Genomic DNA, 26,441 nt, shown 5'->3' with positions numbered 1-26,441 from the left:
ACTACATCAATCAGTGGGAGAAAAATATTGGCCTCAGGGCTTGTGTGCCACTCCTGACTCCTGTGTGCATCATCACTCACTCAGTGGGCCATAGAAAGCCTATTTTTTTTTTTTTTGCTTTATTTGGGTTCTAAATTCTACCTGAAAAAATCAATAAATCAATCAGTGGGAGATTAATATTGGCCTTTGGGCTTGTGTGCCAGTCCTAAGCGTGCCATCTCTCTCTCTCAGATAGTGGGCCATAGAAAGCCTATTTATTATTTTTTTTTTGGTTTTATAAATTCTCCCTGAAAAAAAAAAAGGGAGATTAATATTGGCCTTTGGGCTTGTGTGCCAGTACTAAGCGTGCCATCTCTCTCTCTCAGATAGTGGGCAATAGAAAGCCTATTTATTTTTTTTTTTTATTGGGTTTATAAATTTTCCCTGAAAAAAAATAAAAAGTGGGAGATTAATATTGGCCTCTGGGCTTGTGTGCCAGTCCTGAGCGTGCCATCTCTCTCACAAATAGTGGGCCATAGAAAGCCTATTTATTTTTTTGGTTGATTTGGGTTCTAAATTCTACCTGAAAAAATCAATAAATCAATCAGTGGGAGATAAATATTGGCCTCTGGGCTTGTGTGCCACTCCTGACTCCTGTGTGCGTCATCTCTCACTCAGTGGGCCATAGAAAGCCTTTTTTTGTTTTATTTGTTTTCTAAATTCTCCCTGAAAAAATCATTTTATTTTATTTGGTTTCTAAATTCTTCCTGAAAAAATCATTTTATTCTATTATTTTTTTTTCCTAAAGTCTCCCTGAAAAAAAAAAAAAATCAAATCAGTGGGAGATTAATATTGCCCTTTCTGCTTGTGTGCCAGTCTTGACTCCTGGGTGTGCCATCTCTCTCTCTCTCTCCAATTGTGGGCCATAGAAAGCCTATTATTTTTTTAGCTTGATTTGGGTTCCAAAATCTACCTGAAAAAATCACTACATCAATCAGTGGGAGATAAATATTGGCCTCTGGGCTTGTGTGCCACTCCTGACTCCTGTGTGCGTCATCTCTCACTCAGTGGGCCATAGAAAGCCTTTTTTTGTTTTATTTGTTTTCTAAATTCTCCCTGAAAAAATCATTTTATTTTATTTGGTTTCTAAATTCTTCCTGAAAAAATCATTTCATTCTATTATTTTTTTTTCCTAAAGTCTCCCTGAAAAAAAAAAAAAAAAATCAAATCAGTGGGAGATTAATATTTACATTTGTGCTTCAGTGACAGTCCTGCGTGTGTGGCATCTCTCTCATTTGTTGCCACCAACAACAGAGTGTGTAACATTGTGCCTGATTTTCGTTGTGGTCTCACTCACCTGTAAAGGGGTAGCTAAATCATACTGAAGTTATAGCTCACCGTGTAAGTTGTGTGACAGCAACAAATACCGTTAGTTTGGTTACGTTTTTAAAACAATGAGGAAGTCTGGTGGAAGAGGTCGTGGCCGGGGGCGTTCATTGTCAGCTGGTAATGAGGGTAGTGGTAGTGGTGGAGCATCAGCTGGTCGTGGGAAAAAAAATATTGCACCTAAGTCTGGAGCTGTGGAGCCAGGTTCGTCGTCTGGCTACACAAGGCCTCGAACGCTCCCTTTTCTGGGAGTAGGAAAACCGCTTTTAAAGCCGGAGCAGCAAGGGCAAGTTTTGGCTTATCTTGCTGACTCAGCCTCTAGCTCTTTTGCCTCCTCTCGTGAAACTGGTAAATGTCAAAGCAGCGCGTCGTTAGTGGATGTTCACGGTCAGGGACAAGTCGCTTCCTTGTCCTCTTCAGCAAAAACAACAACAGAGAAGAATGCAGCAGGCGACACAACAGGTTACTCCATGGAGCTCTTTACACATACCGTCCCTGGCTTAGAAAGTGAAGCAGTTAACAGTCCTTGCCCATTACAAGTTGAATCTGACATGGAGTGCACTGATGCACAGCCACAGCCAGACTACTATGCTGGTCCTTTGACTCAGACCACAACATTTCCCTCGCAGGGTAATGATCAAGAATCAGACCCTGATGAGACTATGTTGCCCCATCACGAACGCTATACCACCGACCGACACGGTGACACAGACGAAGTTGCACACAAGCTACAAGAAGAGGTAATAGATGACCCAGTTCTTGACCCCGATTGGCAGCCATTGGGGGAACAGGGTGCAGGCGGCAGCAGTTCTGAAGCGGAGGAGGAGGAGCCGCAGCAGGCATCAACATCGCAACAGGTTCCATCTGCTGGGCCCGTATCTTGCCCAAAACGCGTGGCAAAACCAAAACCTGTTGGAGGACAGCGTGGCCATCCGGTTAAAGCTCACTCTGCAATGCCTGAAAAGGTATCCGATGCTAGAAAGAGTGCAGTCTGGCATTTTTTTAAACAACATCCAATTGATCAGCGCAAAGTCATCTGTCAAAAATGTTCAACTACCTTAAGCAGAGGACAGAATCTGAAAAGTCTCAATACAAGTTGCATGCATAGACATTTAACCACCATGCATTTGCAAGCCTGGACTAACTACCAAACGTCCCTTAAGGTTGTAGCACCCTCGGCCAATGAAGCTAGTCAGCAACGCAACATCCCTTCCGGCAGTGTAGGGCCACCATTTTCCGCACCACCTGCAGTATCTGTGCAGGTTTCTTTGCCAGGCCAAAGCAGTCAGGGTCAGGGAATCACCAGTTTCGTAGTAGGAAACACTGCATCTAGGGCACTGGCGGCAACAATACCATCTCCCACCGTCTCTCAGTCTGCCATGTCCACCGGCACCCCCGCTAGTTCCACGATCTCCAGCTCTCCAGTCCAGCTCACCCTACATGAGACTATGTTTAGAAAAAGGAAGTACTTAGCCTCGCATCCGCGTACACAGGGTTTGAACGCCAACATAGCTAGACTAATCTCGTTAGAGATGATGCCCTACCGGTTAGTTGAAAGCAAAGCTTTCAAAGCCCTGATGGACTACGCTGTACCACGCTACGAGCTACCCAGTCGACACTTTTTTCCAGAAAAGCCATCCCAGCCCTCCACCAGCATGTTAAAGAACGCATCGTCCATGCACTCAGGCAATCTGTGAGCACAAAGGTGCACCTGACAACAGATGCATGGACCAGTAGGCATGGCCAGGGACGTTACGTGTCCATCACGGCACACTGGGTGAATGTTGTGGATGCAGGGTCCACAGGGGACAGCAAGTTTGGGACAGTTCTGCCTAGCCCACGGTCTAGGAAACAGTTGGCTGTAGCCGTTCGCACCCCCTCCTCCTCCTCTTCGTCCTCCTGCAGAAGCGAGAGCTCGTCCACAGACCGCAGTCGCACAACCACTCCATCCGCAGCTGCCAATGTTGCACACCAGGTCTCCCATTATGGGGCAGCTACTGGCAAATGTCAGCAGGCTGTATTGGCTATGAAGTGTTTGGGCGACAACAGACACACCGCGGAAGTTCTGTCCGAGTTCTTGCAGAAAGAAACGCAGTCGTGGCTGGGCACTGTAGATCTTGAGGCAGGCAAGGTAGTGAGTGATAACGGAAGGAATTTCATGGCTGCCATCTCCCTTTCCCAACTGAAACACATTCCTTGCCTGGCTCACACCTTAAACCTGGTGGTGCAGTGCTTCCTGAAAAGTTATCCGGGGTTATCCGACCTGCTCCTCAAAGTGCGTGGACTTTGCTCACATATCCGCCGTTCGCCCGTACACTCCAGCCGTATGCAGACCTATCAGCGTTCTTTGAACCTTCCCCAGCATCGCCTAATCATAGACGTTGCAACAAGGTGGAACTCAACACTGCACATGCTTCAGAGACTGTGCGAACAGAGGCGGGCTGTTATGTTTTTGTAGGAGGATACACATACACGGGCAGGCAGTAGGATGGCAGACATGGAGTTGTCAGGTGAGCAGTGGTCGAAGATTCAAGACATGTGTCAAGTCCTTCAGTGTTTTGAGGAATGCACACGGCTGGTTAGTGCAGACAACGCCATAATAAGCATGAGCATCCCCCTAATGCGTCTGCTGATTCAAAGTTTGACGCACATAAAGGATCAGGCGTCTGCAGCTGAGGAAGAGGAAAGCCTTGATGACAGTCAGCCATTGTCTGGCCAGGGCAGTGTACAGGACGAGTTAGCGGGCGAAGAGGATGATGGGGATGATTATATTTTTAATGAGGAAGCTTTTCCGGGGCCACTGGAAATTGGTGGCGCGGCAAGGCCGGGTTCTGGTTTTTGGAGGGACACAAGTGACGTGGATTTGCCTGAAACTGCCCCTCAACCAAGCACAACCGCAGATTTGAGAACTGGAACTTTGGCCCACATGGCGGATTATGCCTTACGTATCCTCAAAAGGGACACACGCATAATTAAAATGTTGAACGATGACGATTACTGGTTGGCCTGCCTCCTTGATCCTCGCTATAAAGGCAAATTGCAAAATATAATGCCACATGAGAACTTGGAACTAATATTAGCAACCAAACAATCAACTCTTGTTGACCGTTTGCTTCTGGCATTCCCTGCACACAGCGCCCGTGATCGTTCTCACACAAGCTGCAGGGGCCAGCAGACCAGAGGAGTTAGAGGGGCAGAAATCAGAAGTGGCGTTGGCCAGAGGGGTTTTCTGACCAGGTTGTGGAGTGATTTTGCTATGACCGCAGACAGGACAGGTACTGCAGCATCAATTCAAAGTGACAGGAGACAACATTTGTCCAGTATGGTTACAAACTATTTTTCATCCCTTATCGATGTTCTCCCTCAACCGTCATTCCCATTTGATTACTGGGCATCAAAATTAGACACCTGGCCAGAATTGGCAGAATATGCATTGCAGGAGCTTGCTTGCCCGGCAGCTAGTGTCCTATCAGAAAGAGTATTCAGTGCTGCAGGTTCAATACTAACAGAAAAAAGGACTCGTCTGGCTACCCAAAATGTAGATGATCTAACCTTCATTAAAATGAACCACAACTGGATTTCGAAATCTTTTGCCCTACCTTGCCCGGCTGACACCTAGCTTTCCTATGAAAAGGTCTTGCCTGTGGACTATTCTGAATGCCTTTTCAAATCTCGTAATTTTCTGCACCTGATTGTCCAGCATACAACATGTGTACACCTCACTAAATGGCCAAACTCCCCACACGGGGCCGTGGTATCGACACTTGGCGACAGCACCCGTGAGAGTGCTGTTTGTCTGAAGAGGTGGGTGTGCCCGCTTTTGGTCGACGGCACTGCCACAGGGTCCCTCCTAGTACAATAAAGTGTCTCTGGCGGTGGTGGTGCGCACCCAACGTCAGACACACCGTTGTAATATGAGGGGCCCTGGGCCTGTACCGCCGGCCACAAGACAGTTCCCCCCCCCAGCTCAAACAGTGCTCTACCACTTGCAAAATTATCTCACAGCTCCACCAATGTTTAGTCTATGCGCTGACATCCTTCAATGCCTGCCACTGACAATACCATTGTATTGACATTTTTGTTATGTTAGGCCTTCAAAGCCTGTCTGCGGTCACTCCTTCCACTATGCCTCCACTGACCACACCACTGCTGCCCGTGTACCCCTGGAACCAATTTAAAATTGCCTACAGCCAGCCCAATTTTTTATTTTAGGCCTTCGATGCCTGTCTGCGGTCCGTTCTTTCCACTACTACTACACTGACCAGGCCACTGCTGCCCGTGTACCCCTGGAACCAATTTAAAATTGCCTACAGCCAGCCCAATTTTTTTATTTTAGGCCTTCGATGCCTGTCTGCGGTCCGTTCTTTCTACTACTACTACACTGACCAGGCCACTGCTGCCCGTGTACCCCTGGAACCAATTTAAAATTGCCTACAGCCAGCCCAATTTTTTTATTTTAGGCCTTCGATGCCTGTCTGCGGTCACTACTTCCACTAGGCCTCCACTGACCACACCACTGCTGCCCGTGTACCCCTGGAACCAATTTAAAATTGCCTACAGCCATGTGTTATTATTTTAGGCCTGCGATGCCTGTCTGCGGTCACTCCTTACAATATGCCTCCACTGACCAGGCCACTGCTGCCCGTGTACCCCTGGAACCAATTTAAAATTGCCTACAGCCAGCCCAATTTTTTTATTTTAGGCCTTCGATGCCTGTCTGCGGTCACTACTTCCACTAGGCCTCCACTGACCACACCACTGCTGCCCGTGTACCCCTGGAACCAATTTAAAATTGCCTACAGCCAGCCCAATTTTTTTATTTTAGGCCTTCGATGCCTGTCTGCGGTCCGTTCTTTCTACTACTACTACACTGACCAGGCCACTGCTGCCCGTGTACCCCTGGAACCAATTTAAAATTGCCTACAGCCAGCCCAATTTTTTTATTTTAGGCCTTCGATGCCTGTCTGCGGTCACCACTTCCACTAGGCCTCCACTGACCACACCACTGCTGCCCGTGTACCCCTGGAACCAATTTAAAATTGCTTACAGTCATGTGTTATTATTTTAGGCCTTCGATGCCTGTCTGCGGTCACCACTTCCACTAGGCCTCCACTGACCACACCACTGCTGCCCGTGTACCCCTAGAACCTATTTATAATTGCATAGAGCATCCTTTTTTTAATAGTAGGCGTACAAAGTCTGTCTGCGGTTCACTATTGAACTTGTCCTCCACTGCCCAGAGCACTGCAGCTTGTGTACCCCTGTAACTTTTTTCTGCTGCAGTGAGCCACATTTTTGGTTTGAGTCCTACTACCTGTGTCTGTCTGCGCCACTCAATTCAGCTGTGTTCCTTTGAAAAAAGCTGAGCGTCAATAGTCTTGTTTTCAGCCTCTAGGAATTTTAAAACTGCATTGGGTGTACAACTTTGGTAGGGCCTACTAACGGTGTCTGCCTCCCCAAGGTGTTCCCCAGGTTTCCTCTCCATTGCTTCAATCTTCATGCTCTCGTTTAGTAGTTGTTGGAAACTACGCTGCATTAGGCCTACAAATTGGGTATGGGGTGTAGAGAGATGGTGTGTTCCACTCCAAGGTGTTCTCCAGGTTGCCTTTCCTGAGCTTCGATCTTCTGGCTCTCGTTTAGTAGTTGTTGGAAACTACACTGCATTAGGCCTACAAATTGGGTATGGGGTGTAGAGAGATGGTGTGTTCCACTCCAAGGTGTTCCCCAGGTTTCGTCCACATTGCTTCGGTCTTCCGACTCTCGTTTAGTAGTTGTAGAAAACTACACTGCATTAGGCCTACAAATTGGGTATGGGGTGTAGAGAGATGGTGTGTTCCACTCCAAGGTGTTCTCCAGGTTGCCTTTCCTGAGCTTCGATCTTCTAACATAGTAACATAGTAACATAGTTAGTAAGGCCGAAAAAAGACATTTGTCCATCCAGTTCAGCCTATATTCCATCATAATAAATACCCAGATCTACGTCCTTCTACAGAACCTAATAATTGTATGATACAATATTGTTCTGCTCCAGGAAGACATCCAGGCCTCTCTTGAACCCCTCGACTGAGTTCGCCATCACCACCTCCTCAGGCAAGCAATTCCAGATTCTCACTGCCCTAACAGTAAAGAATCCTCTTCTATGTTGGTGGAAAAACCTTCTCTCCTCCAGACGCAAAGAATGCCCCCTTGTGCCCGTCACCTTCCTTGGTATAAACAGATCCTCAGCGAGATATTTGTATTGTCCCCTTATATACTTATACATGGTTATTAGATCGCCCCTCAGTCGTCTTTTTTCTAGACTAAATAATCCTAACTTCGCTAATCTATCTGGGTATTGTAGTTCTCCCATCCCCTTTATTAATTTTGTTGCCCTCCTTTGTACTCTCTCTAGTTCCATTATATCCTTCCTGAGCACCGGTGCCCAAAACTGGACACAGTACTCCATGTGCGGTCTAACTAGGGATTTGTACAGAGGCAGTATAATGCTCTCATCATGTGTATCCAGACCTCTTTTAATGCACCCCATGATCCTGTTTGCCTTGGCAGCTGCTGCCTGGCACTGGCTGCTCCAGGTAAGTTTATCATTAACTAGGATCCCCAAGTCCTTCTCCCTGTCAGATTTACCCAGTGGTTTCCCGTTCAGTGTGTAATGGTGATATTGATTCCCTCTTCCCATGTGTATAACCTTACATTTATCATTGTTAAACCTCATCTGCCACCTTTCAGCCCAAGTTTCCAACTTATCCAGATCCATCTGTAGCAGAATACTATCTTCTCTTGTATTAACTGCTTTACATAGTTTTGTATCATCTGCAAATATCGATATTTTACTGTGTAAACCTTCTACCAGATCATTAATGAATATGTTGAAGAGAACAGGTCCCAATACTGACCCCTGCGGTACCCCACTGGTCACAGCGACCCAGTTAGAGACTATACCATTTATAACCACCCTCTGCTTTCTATCACTAAGCCAGTTACTAACCCATTTACACACATTTTCCCCCAGACCAAGCATTCTCATTTTGTGTACCAACCTCTTGTGCGGCACGGTATCAAACGCTTTGGAAAAATCGAGATATACCACGTCCAATGACTCACCGTTGTCCAGCCTATAGCTTACCTCTTCATAAAAACTGATTAGATTGGTTTGACAGGAGCGATTTCTCATAAACCCATGCTGATATGGAGTTAAACAGTTATTCTCATTGAGATAATCCAGAATAACATCCCTCAGAAACCCTTCAAATATTTTACCAACAATAGAGGTTAGACTTACTGGCCTATAATTTCCAGGTTCACTTTTAGAGCCCTTTTTGAATATTGGCACCACATTTGCTATGCGCCAATCCTGCGGAACAGACCCTGTCGCTATAGAGTCCCTAAAAATAAGAAATAATGGTTTATCTATTACATTACTTAGTTCTCTTAGTACTCGTGGGTGTATGCCATCCGGACCCGGAGATTTATCTATTTTAATCTTATTTAGCCGGTTTCGCACCTCTTCTTGGGTTAGATTGGTGACCCTTAATATAGGGTTTTCATTGTTTCTTGGGATTTCACCTAGCATTTCATTTTCCACCGTGAATACCGTGGAGAAGAAGGTGTTTAATATGTTAGCTTTTTCCTCGTCATCTACAACCATTCTTTCCTCACTATTTTTTAAGGGGCCTACATTTTCAGTTTTTATTCTTTTACTATTGATATAGTTGAAGAACAGTTTGGGATTAGTTTTACTCTCCTTAGCAATGTGCTTCTCTGTTTCCTTTTTGGCAGCTTTAATTAGTTTTTTAGATAAAGTATTTTTCTCCCTATAGTTTTTTAGAGCTTCAATGGTGCCATCCTGCTTTAGTAGTGCAAATGCTTTCTTTTTACTGTTAATTGCCTGTCTTACTTCTTTGTTTAGCCACATTGGGTTTTTCCTATTTCTAGTCCTTTTATTCCCACAAGGTATAAACCGCTTACACTGCCTACTTAGGATGTTCTTAAACATTTCCCATTTATTATCTGTATTCTCATTTCTGAGGATATTGTCCCAGTCTACCAGATTAAGGGCATCTCTAAGCTGTTCAAACTTTGCCTTCCTAAAGTTCAATGTTTTTGTGACTCCCTGACAAGTCCCCCTAGTGAAAGACAGGTGAAACTGCACAATATTGTGGTCGCTATTTCCTAAATGCCCAACCACCTGCAGATTTGTTATTCTGTCAGGTCTATTAGATAGTATTAGGTCTAAAAGTGCTGCTCCTCTGGTTGGATTCTGCACCAATTGTGAAAGATAATTTTTCTTGGTTATTAGCAGAAACCTGTTGCCTTTATGGGTTTCACAGGTTTCTGTTTCCCAGTTAATATCCGGGTAGTTAAAGTCCCCCATAACCAGGACCTCATTATGGGTTGCAGCTTCATCTATCTGCTTTAGAAGTAGACTTTCCACGCTTTCTGTTATATTTGGGGGTTTGTAACAGACCCCAATGAGAATTTTGTTACCATTTTTCCCTCCATGAATTTCAACCCATATGGACTCGACATCCTCATTCCCTTCGCTAATATCCTCCCTTAAAGTGGACTTTAGACAAGACTTTACATAGAGACAAACCCCTCCTCCTCTCCGATTTTTACGATCCTTTCTAAACAGACTGTAACCCTGTAAGTTAACTGCCCAGTCATAGCTTTCATCTAACCATGTCTCGGTTATTCCCACTATGTCAAAGTTACCTGTAGATAATTCTGCTTCTAGTTCTTCCATCTTGTTTGTCAGGCTTCTGGCGTTTGCGAGCATGCAGTTTAGAGGATTTTGTTTTGTTCCAATCTCCTCACTGTGGATTGTTTTAGAAATGTTCTTACCTCCCTTCTGAGTATGTTTTCCTGGGTCGTCTTTGTTCGAGTCTAATGTTTTTCTTCCCGTCCCCTCTTCTTCTAGTTTAACGCCCTCCTGATGAGTGTAGCGAGTCTTCTGGCGAATGTGTGTTTCCCAGGTTTGTTGAGGTGTAGTCCGTCTCTGGCGAGGAGTCCATCATACCAGTAATTCACACCGTGGTCCAGGAATCCAAATCCTTGTTGTCTGCACCATCGTCTTAGCCAGTTGTTTGCATCAAGGATCCTGTTCCATCTCCTGGTGCCATGCCCGTCTACTGGAAGGATAGAAGAAAAAACTACCTGTGCATCCAGTTCCTTTACTTTCTTCCCCAACTCTTCAAAGTCCTTGCAGATTGTCGGTAGGTCCTTCCTTGCCGTGTCATTGGTGCCAACATGTATCAGAAGAAATGGGTGGACGTCCTTGGAGCTGAAGAGCTTTGGTATCCTATCGGTCACATCCTTGATCATCGCACCTGGAAGGCAGCATACTTCTCTTGCAGTTATGTCCGGTCTGCAGATGGCTGCTTCTGTGCCTCTCAGTAGTGAGTCTCCCACCACCACCACTCTTCGTTGCTTCTTGGCTGTACTTTTTGCTGTCACTTGTTGCTGTGTGCCCTTTTCTTTTTTGCTTGCTGGTATTGCTTCATTCTTAGGTGTGCCATCTTCATCCTCTACAAAGATTTGATATCGGTTCTTCAGTTGTGTGGTTGGTGATTTCTCCATGGTCTTCTTGCTTCTTTTGGTCACATGCTTCCACTCATCTGCTTTTGGAGGTTCTCTGACACTTTTTTCACCTTCTGTGACCAGTAGAGATGCTTCTGTTCTGACTAGAAAGTCTTCATTCTCTTTGATGAGTTTCAAAGTTGCTATTCTTTCTTCCAGACCACGCACCTTTTCTTCTAAAAGGGCCACTAGTCTACACTTCTGACAGGTGACTTCTGGCTCTCGTTTAGTAGTTGTTGGAAACTACACTGCATTAGGCCTACAAATTGGGTATGGGGTGTAGAGAGATGGTGTGTTCCACTCCAAGGTGTTCCCCAGGTTTCCTCTCCATTGCTTCGATCTTCATGCTCTCGTTTAGTAGTTGTTGGAAACTACGCTGCATTAGGCCTACAAATTGGGTATGGGGTGTAGAGAGATGGTGTGTTACACTCCAAGGTGTTCTCCAGGTTGCCTTTCCTGAGCTTCTATCTTCAGGCTCTCATTAAATTGTGGTTAAATGGAACAACTGCATTTGGCGTACTAGTTGGTTTGGGGCCTACTATCGGTGTCTGCCACTCCTTGCTGTTCTCCTCCACTGAACAAAGCTGTGCCGCCTGTTTACTACGGTTGCCAATTTTGAACTGCATTTCGACTACTTACTGATTTGGGCCTACTCTCTGTGTCAGCCTCTCATTCCAGTTGTCCTCCACTGCAATGCCCCCTGGTTAGTCCTGTGTTACCAATTTTGAACTGCATTTAGCCAACTTCATTCTTTGGGCCTAGATCTGTGTTTCCTCCTCATCCTGCCCATTGCCCAGCCAGTGATAGATGAGTCTGCTGGTACATTGACCCATAACGCAAAATTCCCCGTGCACGCTACACAGCAAGATTGTGACCCTGCTGACAGTCAGGTTCCTCTTCCCGCATACCATAACACCTTACACGGGGACAAAGAGGAAGGTGCAGATGAAAGTGCAGGTTCCTTCATCAGGTGGGGGGAGGAATACTAGTTGGCGACGTCACTGGCACAGGGCCTCTCATAGTACGCAAAAGTGTTGCTGCCGGTGGGAGGCGCCCCCGCCGTGCAAACACACCGCTGTACTTTGAAGGGCCCTGTGCCAGTGCCAATGCCAACGAGTGGGCCCCCCCTGCTTGCTCAGGCTCACAGCACTTGCAAAGTTTAAATACTTACCTCTCCCTGCTCCACTGCCGTGACGTGGTCCAGATTTACTGGGCCCACTAATTACTTGAACCAGCCCTACCCCCCACAACTTTAGCCAAATGACCCCCAATTTCAAATGCCTTCCAATTGGTCAACAGCATTTTTGGTGCCAAAGATATTTCATCGAATTTAGGGTAACTTTGGGGTGCTGATTCTGAATATGTCATCAGTTTTGCCAGATTGGCTCAAGTTTTTGAGATTTTTCGTAAAATGTGTAAAAAAAAAGACGTAATTTGCTACACGCGCATTAACTTTATTGATATTGTCATGAATACAATAAATTTAACAAAGTAAATGTTGATTTTAGTTTATTTTAACTAGTTTTAGAAAGTAATCTTCAAAAATGAACAAGACATGAAAGATAGGAGACATTTAATCGCTGGAAAAGCGCTTTTTATATGATTTTCTTCTATGTGAGCTATTCGGGCAGTCACGCTGTAGATTCCAGCAGTAATCAGCCATCATATGTCTATCCCATCTGCCTTGGTACCTTTCCTCCATCACCATAATATCCTGATGAAATCTCTCCCCTTGTTCTTCGCTAAAATCTCCAAGGTTTTCTGGAAATCTGTCCAAGTGACTGTGAAGATAATGCAATTTAATGCTCATGTGTACACCCAGATTTCTAAATCTCAATAGCATGTTTTGTACCAGTTCTTCATAATTGTCTGCCTTTTGATTTCCCAAGAAGTTCTTCACTACCAACACAAAACTACACCATGCAGCAGCTTCAATGTCATTCATTTCCTTAGGAAAATTTGAATCTTTAATGAGTTTCCGAATTTGAGGACCATCAAAGATTCCTGCCTTCAGTTTTTCGCTACTAAGACCAGGGAAAGATCTGCAGATGTACATGAAGCAATTACCATCTTTGTCTAATGCATTGACAAACTGCTTCATTAATCCTAACTTTATGTGAAGTGGTGGTAGAATGATTTTTTCCCTGTCCACCAAAGGTTCATTCACTATGTTTGATGCTCCTACTGTCAAGGTGTCCCTTGAAGGCCAATTCAGTTTCTCCCAGTGCTGATGTTTTGCTCTACTATCCCACATGCAGATGAAGCAAGGATACTTTGTGTATCCACTTTGCTGTCCAAGTAAAAAGTTGACCATTTTTAAATCAACACATATCAGCCACGAATGTTCATGGTAGCACAGTTTCTCCAAGACCATTTTGAAATTTTTGTATTGTTCTGCAAGTTTAGTTGAGTGAGCTACTGGAAGAGATGCACACTGATTGCCATTGTTCAACAAAACACATTTCAAACTCCTTTTAGAACTATCTATGAAAAGCCTCCAGTCTTCAGGACGATATACTTGTAAACCCATTTGCAGCATCAGGCCAGGAATATCCTTACAATATACAAGTAGGTCATCTTCACAGAAAAATTGAAGAAGTGCTTCTTCTCTGGTCCTGTAAGATGTAATTTTAGTTCCAGGCGTCAGACAATTTTTTTCACTTAGCCTTGAAGCTAAAAGTTCGGATGCACTTTTTGAGAGGTTGAGGTCTCTTATTAGATCGTTGAGCTCTCCTTGGGTAAATTGCGTAGGTGTTCTGAAACTTCCTTCATATTCTAGTTCACTTCCAGAACTGATGTTTAGCTCCATACCCTGCATTTCATCATCATCAGGTGGGGGAAGGTCAGGTAACATGGTAAACACAGGTACAGGCACATCTTCACAATGAGGGACAGGCCTTCTTGCAGATTCCATGTTAGGATACTCCCATTTTCGTTTATTATGCTTATTGAATCCTTGCACTTGCACTGCACAGAAATAACAGTCATCATGATGATTTTTTTGCTCTCTCCACACCATTGGAACACCAAATTTGAAGCTTTGTCTTTGTCCTTTGCTCCATTTTCGTAATAATTCGATACATGCTTTGCACACTATGTGTGGTGCCCAAAACTTGTCTTGGTCCCCAAGCATAACCCCAAAATAGGCAAAATACACTTTTTTTACGAAGTCTGTTATGTTTCTTCTATGTTTTGGCAGTGTGTATTCACCACAAATGTAACAGAATGAGTCTGGATCGTTAAGACAACTTCTTCTTGATGAGTTCATGCTTTTCACTGGAAAACAGACAACAACATAAAGTTAGTGCAAAAATCAAGCTATGAACAAACTTTTAGAACACTAATTAACACAAAACTATATTGAGAACTGCTCAGTTCAAGTACTAATCCAAAGAAATTAATGAGATGATGCGTCGCATTTACCAACAAGTGCTATAAATAAGATACCAAAAATCTCAAAAACTTGAGCCAATCTGGCAAAACTGATAGCATATTCAGAATCAGCACCCCAAAAATACCCCAAATTCATTAAAATATTTTGGACACCAGAAAAAAAATTTTTTTTTGTTGACCTGTGTTATTATAAGGTAAATTACGATTGACAAGCTTCTTTAACAAGAATGGATGTTTTTGCCATTAAAATGGGCAGTGTAGGTGTTTTCCTGGCCTCCACTCACTGCCGACTATGCTCCCCCATTGACTTGCATTGGGTTTCGTGTTTCGGGCGATACCCGACTTTTCGCGATAATCGGCCGATTCCACTCGACTCGACTTCTAAGATAGTCGGGTTTCGCGAAACACGGCTCGACTCTAAAAAGGTCAAGGTCGCTCAACCCTAGTTATCACCTTTGCTTTATGGCAAGGTGCTCCATCATGCTGGAAAAGGCATTGTTGGGCGCCAAACTGCTCTTGGACGGTTGGGAGAAGTTGTTCATGGAGGACATTCTGGTACCATTCTTTTTCATGGCTGTGTTTTAGGCAAGACTGTGAGTGAGCCGATTCCCTTGGCTGAGAAGCAACCCCACACATGAATGGTTTCAGGATGCTTTACAGTTGGCATGAGACAAGACTGGTGGTAGCGCTCACCTCTTCTTCTCCGAATAAGCTGTTTTCCAGATGTCCCAAACAATCGAAAAGGGGATTCATCAGAGAAAATAACTTTGCCCCAGTCCTCAGCCGTCCACTCCCTGTACCTTTTGCAGAATATCAGTCGGTCCCTGATGTTTTTTCTGGAGAGAAGTGGCTTCTTTGCTGCCCTCCTTGAATCCAGGCCTTGCTCAAAGAGTGTCCGCCTCACAGTGCATGCAGAAGCACTCACACCAGCCTGCTGCCATTCCTGAGCAAGCTCGGCACTGCTGGTAGTCCGATCACGCAGCTGAAACAGTTTTAAGATACGGTCCTGGCGCTTGCTGGTCTTTCTTGGGAGCCCTGGAGCCTTTTTGAAAACAATGGAAGCTCTCTCCTTGAAGTTCTTGATGATGCGATAGATTGTTGACTGAGGTGCAATCTTTGTAGCTGCGATACTCTTCCCTGTTAGGCCATTTTTGTGCAGTGCAATGATGGCTGCACATGTTTCTTTAGAGATAACCATGGTTAACTGAAGAGAAACAATGATACCAAGCACCAGCCTCCTTTTAAAGTGTCCAGTGATGTCATTCTTACTTAATCATGACTGATTGATCGCCAGCCCTGTCCTCATCAACACCCGCACCTGTGTTAATGGATCAATCACTAAAACGATGTTAGCTGCTCCTTTTAAGGCAGGACTGCAATGATGTTGAAATGTGTTTTGGGGGTTAAAGTTCATTTTCTGAGCAAATATTGACTTTGCAAGTACAGTAATTGCTGTTAAGCTGATCACTCTGACATTGAGGAGTATATGCAAATTGCCATTAGAAAAAATGAAGCAGTAGACTTTGGAAAAATTAATATTTGTCTCATTCTCAAAATTTTTGTCCATGACTGTACATCGTGAACAACATTAAATACTGTTATCGATCATATTAAGTTGAGTTCCAAGTAATTTTTATACATATCTATGGTGTGGGAACCTACTATGGCACCTTCTAAAGTCGTGCACATATAACTTTATTACATTATTTGTATATTACATGATTTTATTCAGACAAGTGTTTGTGATAATTATGTTAACTGTAGTCTCATCATGATTGGGTGTATAATACTTCTTCCTTTTTGTATAAATTTTGTCTGTGTATGTATTGTTATTTGCTATAACTAAGGACCCTGTGTGGTCTGAAACGGCATAAGCAAAATGTTTTTATGAAACTACAATAAAGGAGAAAGGTTTTTAATACCATAACCTAATTTTCCTGTACCTAAACACACCAATTTGCTGGTGACTGGACTTCATTCTGTTCACGTATATGATTCATTCACCAGAGGAATTGGCACAAGATCTTCATGTCCATGCACAGCACCCTACTAACTCCAGAGTGTCCTCAAATGAATGAATGTTTGGTGAGTAGTGTTGAGCATTTCGATACTGCAATATCGGGTATCGGCCGATATTCGCGGTATCGGAGTGCCAGTACTAAGTTCCAAAACTTTTACAATATTGAATACCGACACAGAAGAAAAAACCCCCATTGCATATTTAATATGCCAAAAGTGGGGATACTAAGTAGTATCAACCCACATTCACAATATTTTATTGACTCCGTAATGTACTAACTATATAAATAGGAGAAAAACTGGAGTAACCAATAAATCAGTAAGAAAGTACAAAATTTATTTAAAAAAAATCAAAGAAAAACACATAATAAAATTGTCAATCAGGACAAGGACACGGAAGTACATACAGTAGTGAGGTGCACATGGGAGTTCAGAGGTAGTACATCTATCTGATTTACATTTGAATGCTTGTCCATGTGCTAGGTAAGTAGAGCCAAAAATAAGGCACAATAAATAAAGTCCAAGTATTGTATAACAATGCGGGGATCCACAGCAGCAGCGGGAGCTCTATAGCAAGGTTTAAAGCCAAAAGTAAGGCAAAAAAAAAAAAAAAATGGTCAGGATAAATCAACATAGATCAAGCCCAGCTGGAGATCCGCAGAGTAAAGAGACTGTATCATAAATTAAGGGCAAAACTTACCAGGCCCAGTGCACAACACTACTCAGAAGGTAATGAGCCCCAAATGATGGCGGGTGACCCCGTCGTACGTTCCGTGTCTATACCAGACACATCCTGAGGAAGGAAGGCACGTGGTTGTGGGCGTGGAGTTTCTACAGGGAGGGGATGTGGGGATTCTGTGCCTTCTGCGAGCACCATATAAACACAAAAGAAAAAAGACTCGACCAATAATGGCATGCACACCCATAAAATATGTGAAAATATCAAAAAATGTTTAATTACACCTCAAAGAACATGACAAACATATAAAACCATTTAAAAAGGTCTGAATACAGAACCATAAGTCACCATCCCTAAGCACAAATATCATGAAATAACAACACTGCATAGATAAAGTGCTATATGTATATACAAGATGTGTCCTGTCTAAACATGTAACGGTCCAATATGACATACATGAATATATAAAGGCCGAAACAAATGCATATGTAAACCTGTAGTCGTACACTGACAGATAATCTAGCAATAAAATTACTGCAATTCAATGTTTGGTATATAACAATGTGAAGTGTTATATCAGCATGCTGTTTAGCCAAGATGATGGTAGTACCAGGATAGGTATATAAATGCGGGGTACAAGCATGTGCCAGAAAGCCTCAAATATGACATACATGAATAAATAAAGGCCAAAACAAATGCATACGTAAACCTGTAGTCGCACACTGATAGATAATCTAGCAAATTACTGCAATTCAGTGTTTGGTATATAGCAATATAAAGTGTTATATCAGCATGCTGTTTGGCCAAGATAATGGCAGTACCAAGATAGATATATAAATGCAGGCTACAAGCATGTGCCAGAAAGCCTCAAATAGGCATACGCTGGTGCTCCCCTGCAATCAAATAATAACCCAATGGGTGCCAAGATGTAAGAAAAAAATGAGGGGAGTAAAGAGAGGAAAAATTGTTCCAAAGGAACAGCATGAACACTGAACAATGGTATACCATGAGCCCAGATGCCTAATGGAGACAGGAGACAGGCTTAAGGGGTGAGGCAAGAGCCCCACGCGTATCGCTGCGGACACAGCTTCGTCAGGGGAAGTGAGAGAATCAGCCTGTTCTGAGGTATATATAGATGTGATAATGATAGAAATGAGTCAAGTACTAACCGGTGTGTAGTGCTGACGAGACGCACACTGGAGGCCGCCGCATGGAGTGTGCAGGAAATGGCTATAGCCAGGAAGTGTACACCGTCGTCATGGTGCAGATGCACATGCGAGACGGCAACACTAGGGGGAGACATAGATGCATGCGCAGAAATCCCTGCATGATGGAGGATGGCATACATAGGCCGCAGTTGAAAGAAAATAGGAAACTAGGTCCAAATAAATGCATGCGGACCATAGATGCACTATCAGTTCATGTTTGAAAATAAGAAATAGGATGACATAATGTAAAAACCTGTAACATATATTGGAAAAACAATAAATCAAAGAGAAAAACCATAATGCGGTGGTTACAAAAATAAACTGGCATCCATATAATAATGGAATAACATTTGATTAGAGGAAGACTGGCATGGAAGCAGACACCGTCCACAGAATGTTAAATAAGCCAGAGCATGAAGCCCTGCTAGGTGAGGAGGCTATACCAAAAAAAAAAAAAAAAAAAGGAGAAATTAAAAATATACTGAGGCAGATTACCCAAAGGAAGCTTATCCATATATTATGTGAAAATCAGAGACACCAACAATACATACGAACGAAGAAGGTTGCACCTGAGAAGGATATGTGTGCATCAATAGGGACTCAAGTACCAGCGCCAGATTGCACACAAATGCCAACCTGGACCCAATTAGGAAGCACGAGTATTGTAACAGATAAAAATAAAAGCAAGGGGAAAAGGCTCAACCACATAGTCCCAGTACGTCTTGTAAAAATGCGCAACCTTGGCAGCGTTCATACGAGTTTGTTTGGTGTCCAGAATTCTGAAAGGCTATAACATATGGTTCCCGGGATGGTGCAGATATAATGCTCCAGAATGCCGACATTTCTCCAGGTTCATGGGGTATATAGGTCGGCTATTACAAATTGTTGATAAGCCACCAGAAACGCCAGGCGAGATGTCCAGTGCTCAGCTACATAGCCCCGGTCAATCTTATAAAAATACGCAACCTTGGCGACATTGATATCGTTTGGAGTCCAGAATTCTAAGAGGCTGTAACCTGTGGTTCTCAGGATGGTGCAGATATGGTGCTCCAAAGAAAAACGCCATTTCTCCAAGTTCATGGGGTGTATGAGTCTGCCATGACAGGATGTTAATAAACCACCAGAAACGCCAGGCAAGATGTCCAATACTGGATCGGCAGACCTTCTGCTGCAACAATATGGTGGCACTCTAAAAATGAAAAAGAGGCGAGAGACAGACACATGAGGACCACAGTAGGGTAAAAAGCATCTGTTAAAAATCCTCCCTAACCAGTGAAAATTGTGAGAGCCGCCCACATCAACCCAAGAAACCGGTGAACAGTAATTCTTCATTGAGTCCTAGCGGAGTTACGGACCAAAGATTAAATATCCACCTCGATTCAGTCCTCAGGAGTTGATTACGTGAGTTGCCACCCCTACCGCTATATAGTATTCTCTGCAGCCCCACAACCTTGGTATTGGATGTGGATCCCCCATGTGCGGCCAAAAAATGTGCAGCCACCGGGGTAAGGGGCTTACCCTTGCGTTGTTCAGCGTTGTTGTATCCTCTTGCGTAGCTCTTGGAAAGTTTGTCCGATGTACGGCTTCCCACATGGGCAAATGATGACATAGATGACGTCCCTCGTCTTGCAGTTGATGTAATGTTTGAGCCGATGGGTAGAAGAATCTACTGGGTTAAAGAAAATATTCCTGGTAGGTATCATGAAGGAACATACATTACAATCCCCACAGGGGAAAGATCCTTTAAGGTTTAAGCCCCTGTTGAGTCTTACTGTAGGTCTTGTAAAGTGGCTTTGTGTCAACAGATCCCGTAGGTTCGGTGCCCGCCTCATTGCGAGCAATGGTCTGTCACTAGTCACCTCTGCTGTCTGAGAGTCAGTTCTTAAAATAGACCAATGTCTATTGATAATCGTTGTTACCTGGTGCCAGCTATTGTTGTAGTCCGTGACGAATCTGGTGGCCTTGTCCGTGTTACGTGGTCTAGAGGTTAACAATGATGCTTGATCCTCACGCCGTGCTCTCTGAAAAGCTGAAGATATGACTCTTTTGGGATAGCCCCTCTGTCTGAAGCGATTGGTAAGCTCTTGGGCCTGCGATAAAAAGTCAACATCATGCGTACAGTTGCGTCTTACCCGAAGAAATTGGCTGATGGGAACACCCACCTTGGTATGAGTGGGGTGAAAGCTGCTGTATTCAAGTAAAGCGTTTGTGGCCGTGGACTTACGAAAGAGGTCCGTGGCCAGGCGACGATCCTCTGCCATGATTCTCAAATCCAGCTAAGTGACCGAGGTGGTTGACATGAGATGCGTAAGAAAGATGTTGTGGACATTGGTGTTCAAATCCTGCAAAAATTGTACGCATTCAGTTTCGGTGCCTAACCATACAAAGAATACGTCGTCAATGTACCGGTGCCAGTGGCGCACCTTCTCTTGAAACATCTTGGAGGGATATACCACCGTCTCCTCCTTCCAGCCTAAGAAGATGTTGGCGTAAGTTGGTGCGCATTTGGCCCCCATGGCCACGCCGGACACCTGGAGGTAGAACGTCCTATCAAATAGAAAAAAGTTGTGATATAAAACAAACTTAAGAAGCTCTAACAGGAACGTGTGATGTCTGGAGTCCTCAGGCTGGCGACGGTCTAAGAAAAAGGACACAGCATTGATACCGTCTACATGACTGATGTTGGAATACAATGATTCCACATCGCATGTTACTAGGTAAAACTCAGTAGGTAGACGGATATCTCGGATGATTTCAATGAAATGGGCAGAGTCCCTCACATACGAGGGTAGTGCTGTGGCAACAGGCTGCAGAAAAAAGTCAATGTAATGGCAAGCTTTCTCACATAAACTGCCAATACATGAGACGATGGGGCGACCAGGGGGTTGCTTGTCGTCTTTATGAATTTTGGGCAACATGTAAAATGTCGCAATGATGGGATCATCCACCCACATGTAACGTTTTTCATTGGGGGTGATGATGTCAAGCTGATTTGCCCTGCAGAGTAAAGTCTGCAATTTAGACACAAATGTCTCTGTGGGGTCCCATGGTAACTTGGTATAAAACCGCCTATCATCAAGTTGTCTCATAGCTTCCTCCTGGTACATGTGGGTTGGCCAAAGAACGACATTGCCCCCCTTATCCGCTTCCTTGATAGTGAAAGTCCCATTATTTCTCAGCTCAGAGATGGCACGACTTTCTGCAGCAGATAGATTGGATGGTGCACTAACCTTGGGGACCATGGCCATTATGTCCCTTTTCACCAATTCATAAAAAATCTTGACAGCCGGAACTAATGTGAAGGAAGGTGCCCTCAAGGATTTTTTCTTGAATGGAAATTTGTTATGTGGAGCCGCAGTTTGGTTCTCCTCCAATAGGTCTACCAAATCTTGGAAGGCCTGACGTTCGTCCTGGGGAATGCTCTGTAACATGTCTGGTTTCTTGTACATAACCTGAAAGGTGATATTCCTGCAAAAAAGGTATAAGTCTTTGATGAGTGTAAACTTATCTACTCTATGCGTGGGGACGAATGTTAGGCCCCTCCGGAGAACTGACAATTCAACCTGTGATAAAGGGTGGTTAGACAGATTAATAACCTGTAAAACATCACTCGGTACCTCTAAATCCATTGTTGAAATCTCCTGGGTGCCAATGTGAATTACTTGCGTCTGGTTAGATATTTGTGCCGGTATGGCGATGTCTTCCCTCGATATTGTGGAGGGCGTTTTCTTGGAGGTCTTCTTCTTTCGTCTGCCACGTCTGGTCCGTGGTCGAGCTCGCTCCCCGTTGAAGATAAAAAATCACTGGAGCTAGCCCCTCTAAGTGATGGCTCAGTGTTAGCAGGCAGGGTGGTACCCCCATAACGATGTGAAGTCCCTACTCTAGCGTTACCTCTATGTTTCCATTTATAGACTTGTTGTTGCTCATAGTCCATTTTATCGCGCTGGAACTTTTTCCGTTTGCCTGCGATAATCTCAGCCTCATATTTGTCCAATGTGTCCTTAAGTTGGATTTTGAATGTCACCACCTGAGCCTCCTCAAATTTACTGAGTTTACCTTCTAATTCTTTAATATGTGCCTTAGTGGTGGAAAACAGCCCCTTATCATGTTCAACAAGTAAGGTCAAGTATATTAGAGCAATGCGTAAGACCCTGCTCCCAAGTTTGCTGAAATGAAGCGGAAGGTTCCCACGCAGGAAAGATGGAAACGCGGAGACCTCTGGGCACAAACCCAGCCTTGGAGTACTCTTCAAGGCTTCTCATATTCCACCAGAGTTTAATTCCAGATTTATGGGCCCTAGTCAGGTCTGTACATAATACCGAAAAATCTGAATCTGGGGTAACAGATGTTGCTGTATGGAACATACTAGAAGACTGTGCTAACCATGCGGCTTCCCTAGCGTCCCAATCCATAACTACACACCAGAAGAATTAAAGTAAAACAATATTACTTGCTACAATAAGCCGGCAGGATATGCCCCAATAAGCATGTGCAACCACTAAGAAAAATGCCCCTGAAAAAGGGCGAGACAAACTTGGGATAATTAATATAAGTGGTGCACCCCTGCACAACACATGGAGATGGGGTGCAAAAACCTGGTCAGTAAATAGAATGCTATAAACACAAAAGAAAAAAGACTCGACCAATAATGGTATGCACACCCATAAAATATGTGAAAATATCAAAAAATGTTTAATTACACCTCAAAGAACATGACAAACATATAAAACCATTTAAAAAGGTCTGAATACAGAACCATAAGTCACCATCCCTAAGCACAAATATCATGAAATAACAACACTGCATAGATAAAGTGCTATATGTATATACAAGATGTGTCCTGTCTAAACATGTAACGGTCCAATATGACATACATGAATATATAAAGGCCGAAACAAATGCATATGTAAACCTGTAGTCGTACACTGACAGATAATCTAGCAATAAAATTACTGCAATTCAATGTTTGGTATATAACAATGTGAAGTGTTATATCAGCATGCTGTTTAGCCAAGATGATGGTAGTACCAGGATAGGTATATAAATGCGGGGTACAAGCATGTGCCAGATAGCCTCAAATATGACATACATGAATATAGAATAGCCAAAACAAATGCATACGTAAACCTGTAGTCGCACACTGACCAGAAAGTACCAGAAAGCCTCGAATAGGCATACACTGGTGCTCCCCTGCAATCAAATAATAACCCAATGGGTGCCAAGATGTAAGAAAAAATGAGGGGAGTAAAGAGAGGAAAAATTGTTCCAAAGGAACAGCATGAACACTGAACAATGGTATACCATGAGCCCAGATGCCTAATGGAGACAGGAGACAGGCTTAAGGGGTGAGGCAAGAGCCCCACGCGTATCGCTGCGGACACAGCTTCGTCAGGGGAAGTGAGAGAATCAGCCTGTTCTGAGGTATATAAAGATGTGATAATGATAGAAATGAGTCAAGTACTAACCGGTGTGTAGTGCTGACGAGACGCACACTGGAGGCCGCCGCATGGAGTGTGCAGGAAATGGCTATAGCCAGGAAGTGTACACCGTCGTCATGGTGCAGATGCACATGCGAGACGGCAACACTAGGGGGAGACATAGATGCATGCGCAGAAATCCCTGCATGATGGAGGACGGCATACATAGGCCGCAGGTGAAAGAAAATAGGAAACTAGGTCCAAATAAATGCATGCGGACCATAGATGCACTATCAGTTCATGTTTGAAAATAAGAAATAGGATGACATAATGTAAAAACCTGTAACATATATTGGAAAAACAATAAATCAAAGAGAAAAACCATAATGCGGTGGTTACAAAAATGAACTGGCATCCATATAATAATGGAATAACATTTGATTAGAGGAAGACTGGCATGGAAGCAGACACCGTCCACAGAATGTTAAATAAGCCAGAGCATGAAGCCCTGCTAGGTGAGGAGGCTATACCAAAAAAAAAAAAAAAAAAAGGAGAAATTAAAAATATACTGAGGCAGATTACCCAAAGGAAGCTTATCCATATATTATGTGAAAATCAGAGACACCAACAATACATACGAACGAAGAAGGTTGCACCTGCGAGCACCAGTGATTCAGCATCCTCCAGTTTTAACAGGGATCAGTCCTTTATGCGCGGCTTTGTAGGAGCTCGCCGTACCCCACTGCTGCGGGAGGAACTAATTGAAGCCGTTGTCGGATGGATGGCAGCTAATGCATCGACTTCAATTAGTGCCACATCCTCTCAGGCACAGAGCACTGGATAGCACCCATCTGTCTCTTCACCACATGCCAAATTGCCCAGGCACTCAGAGAGCCCTGGACAGGGGCCATCTCTACTTCTGTTCTCTGAATCTCTTTGCTTGGAAAGAGGGGGTAAGCCAAGCAGCAATCAAGAAATTGAAGAAGAGGCAGTATGCAGTGATGAGCAACTGCTTCATCTCTCTGAATCTGAAGAGGAGGGTGGGCAAGTGCCTCTGGTCAGCACACCTCAGTATGCATCTGATGATGAGACTCAGGTGCCACTTTCTGGTGTGTACTGTGCTGCCGAGACTACCCAGGAGAAGCAGTTGTTGGAAGAGTGTAGTGTAGATGATGAGGTCCTTGACCCATCATGGCGTAATGTACAGGAAGGTGGTGGGAGCAGCTCTGAGGAAGAGTTTCCCTGAACGGCCCAAAAAGGAGGGAGAGGGAGGGGGCAGACTGGGTTGCCTGTAGCCTCCACTTCGGCACCCATTCGGAGCATGCCTCTTCCAAAACCCAAAACGGGCGCTCCCAAGACTTACAGTGCCTGGTCCTTTTTCGGCACAGTTGCTGGTGACATTTGCTTTGTCAAATGCAAGCTGTGTGATCAAAAAGTGAAAAGAGGGAAAAGTGTCAGCAACCTCAATACCACAAATATGTGGAAACATGTGCAGACCAAGCAAGTGGTGGAGTTACAAAGACACACTGAAAACCTAGGCCAACCTACAGCGCCACCTACCACCTCTTCAGCTCGTGTTGTAGCCTCTTCCTCCAGCTCACACACAGCTGGTTCGGCTTCCTCACAGGATCGCCATGGAAGAACTTCTGGCACTGTTGTACAGAGACACAATATAATTTCACCCACAGCACCACATTACATGTCATCTTCACACTTGCAGGCCAGTCTACAGCCATCAGTAGCACAGGCATGGGAGAAAAGGCACCCATACTCGGCAAACCACCCCCGAGCATAGGCTCTGAATGCTGGCATTGCAAAACTACCATCCCTTGAAATGCTCTAATTCAGGCTGGTGGAGACTGACACCTTCTGTATCTTCAAGGCATTGGCTGTCCCACAATACAATGTGCCCAGCCGCTTTTATTTCAGCAGGCAAGCCGTCCCTGCCCTGCAAAAGCATGTGGAGTGAAACATTAAACATGCGCTACTAAACGCGGTCAGTAGCAAGGTCCACCTGACCACCGATGTATGGATCAGTAACCATGGACAGGGACGATATCTTTCCCTCACTGCCCGTTGGGTAAATGTTGTGGAGCCGGGTACATATCTTGAGAGTGGCGCTGTATGTGTTCTGCCAAATCCAAGGATTGCAGGAATCCAGTCTGCACACATTGACTCTTCCTCATACTCCAGTTCCTCTGAATCAGCGCTGCAGGAGCCGTCACAGTCTACCTCCACATGGACCCATGAATGCTTACCTGTTATGACCGATATGAGCACAGCCATGGCCAAATGTCAACAGGCCATATTGAAATTAATTTCATTGGGGAATCGAAGCCACACAGCGCAGTAGCTCTGGAATGCCATCAAGCAGGAGAGCGACGTGTGGTTTGTGCCAGTGAATCTCCAGCCAGGCATGGTAGTGTGTGACAATGGCCAAAATCCGGTGGCAGCTCAGGGCCTAGGCAACCTCACTCACATCCCATGTCTGGCACAAGTGCTCAACTTGGTCGTGCAGAGTTTTTTAAGGGACTATCCAGATCTTGATGCACTGCTGCACAAGGTCCGCCTAGAGTGCGCTCACTTGCAGCGTTCCAGCATGGCAAGATCGCGCATTGCAGCTCTGCAGTGCCTATTCCGCCTTCCGGAACATCGCACCATATGTGACCTACCCACCAGGTGGAATTCAACGTTACATATGTTGGAGCGGTTATGTGAGCAGCAGGCAGCAGTAATGGAGTACCAGCTGCATCAGGTGCAAACAAGTCGCACTGCGCTCCATTC

This window comes from Ranitomeya imitator, chromosome 3 (genome assembly GCF_032444005.1).
Source record: "Ranitomeya imitator isolate aRanImi1 chromosome 3, aRanImi1.pri, whole genome shotgun sequence".
NCBI lineage: Eukaryota > Metazoa > Chordata > Amphibia > Anura > Dendrobatidae > Ranitomeya > Ranitomeya imitator.
This window is presented reverse-complemented; position numbering follows the sequence as displayed.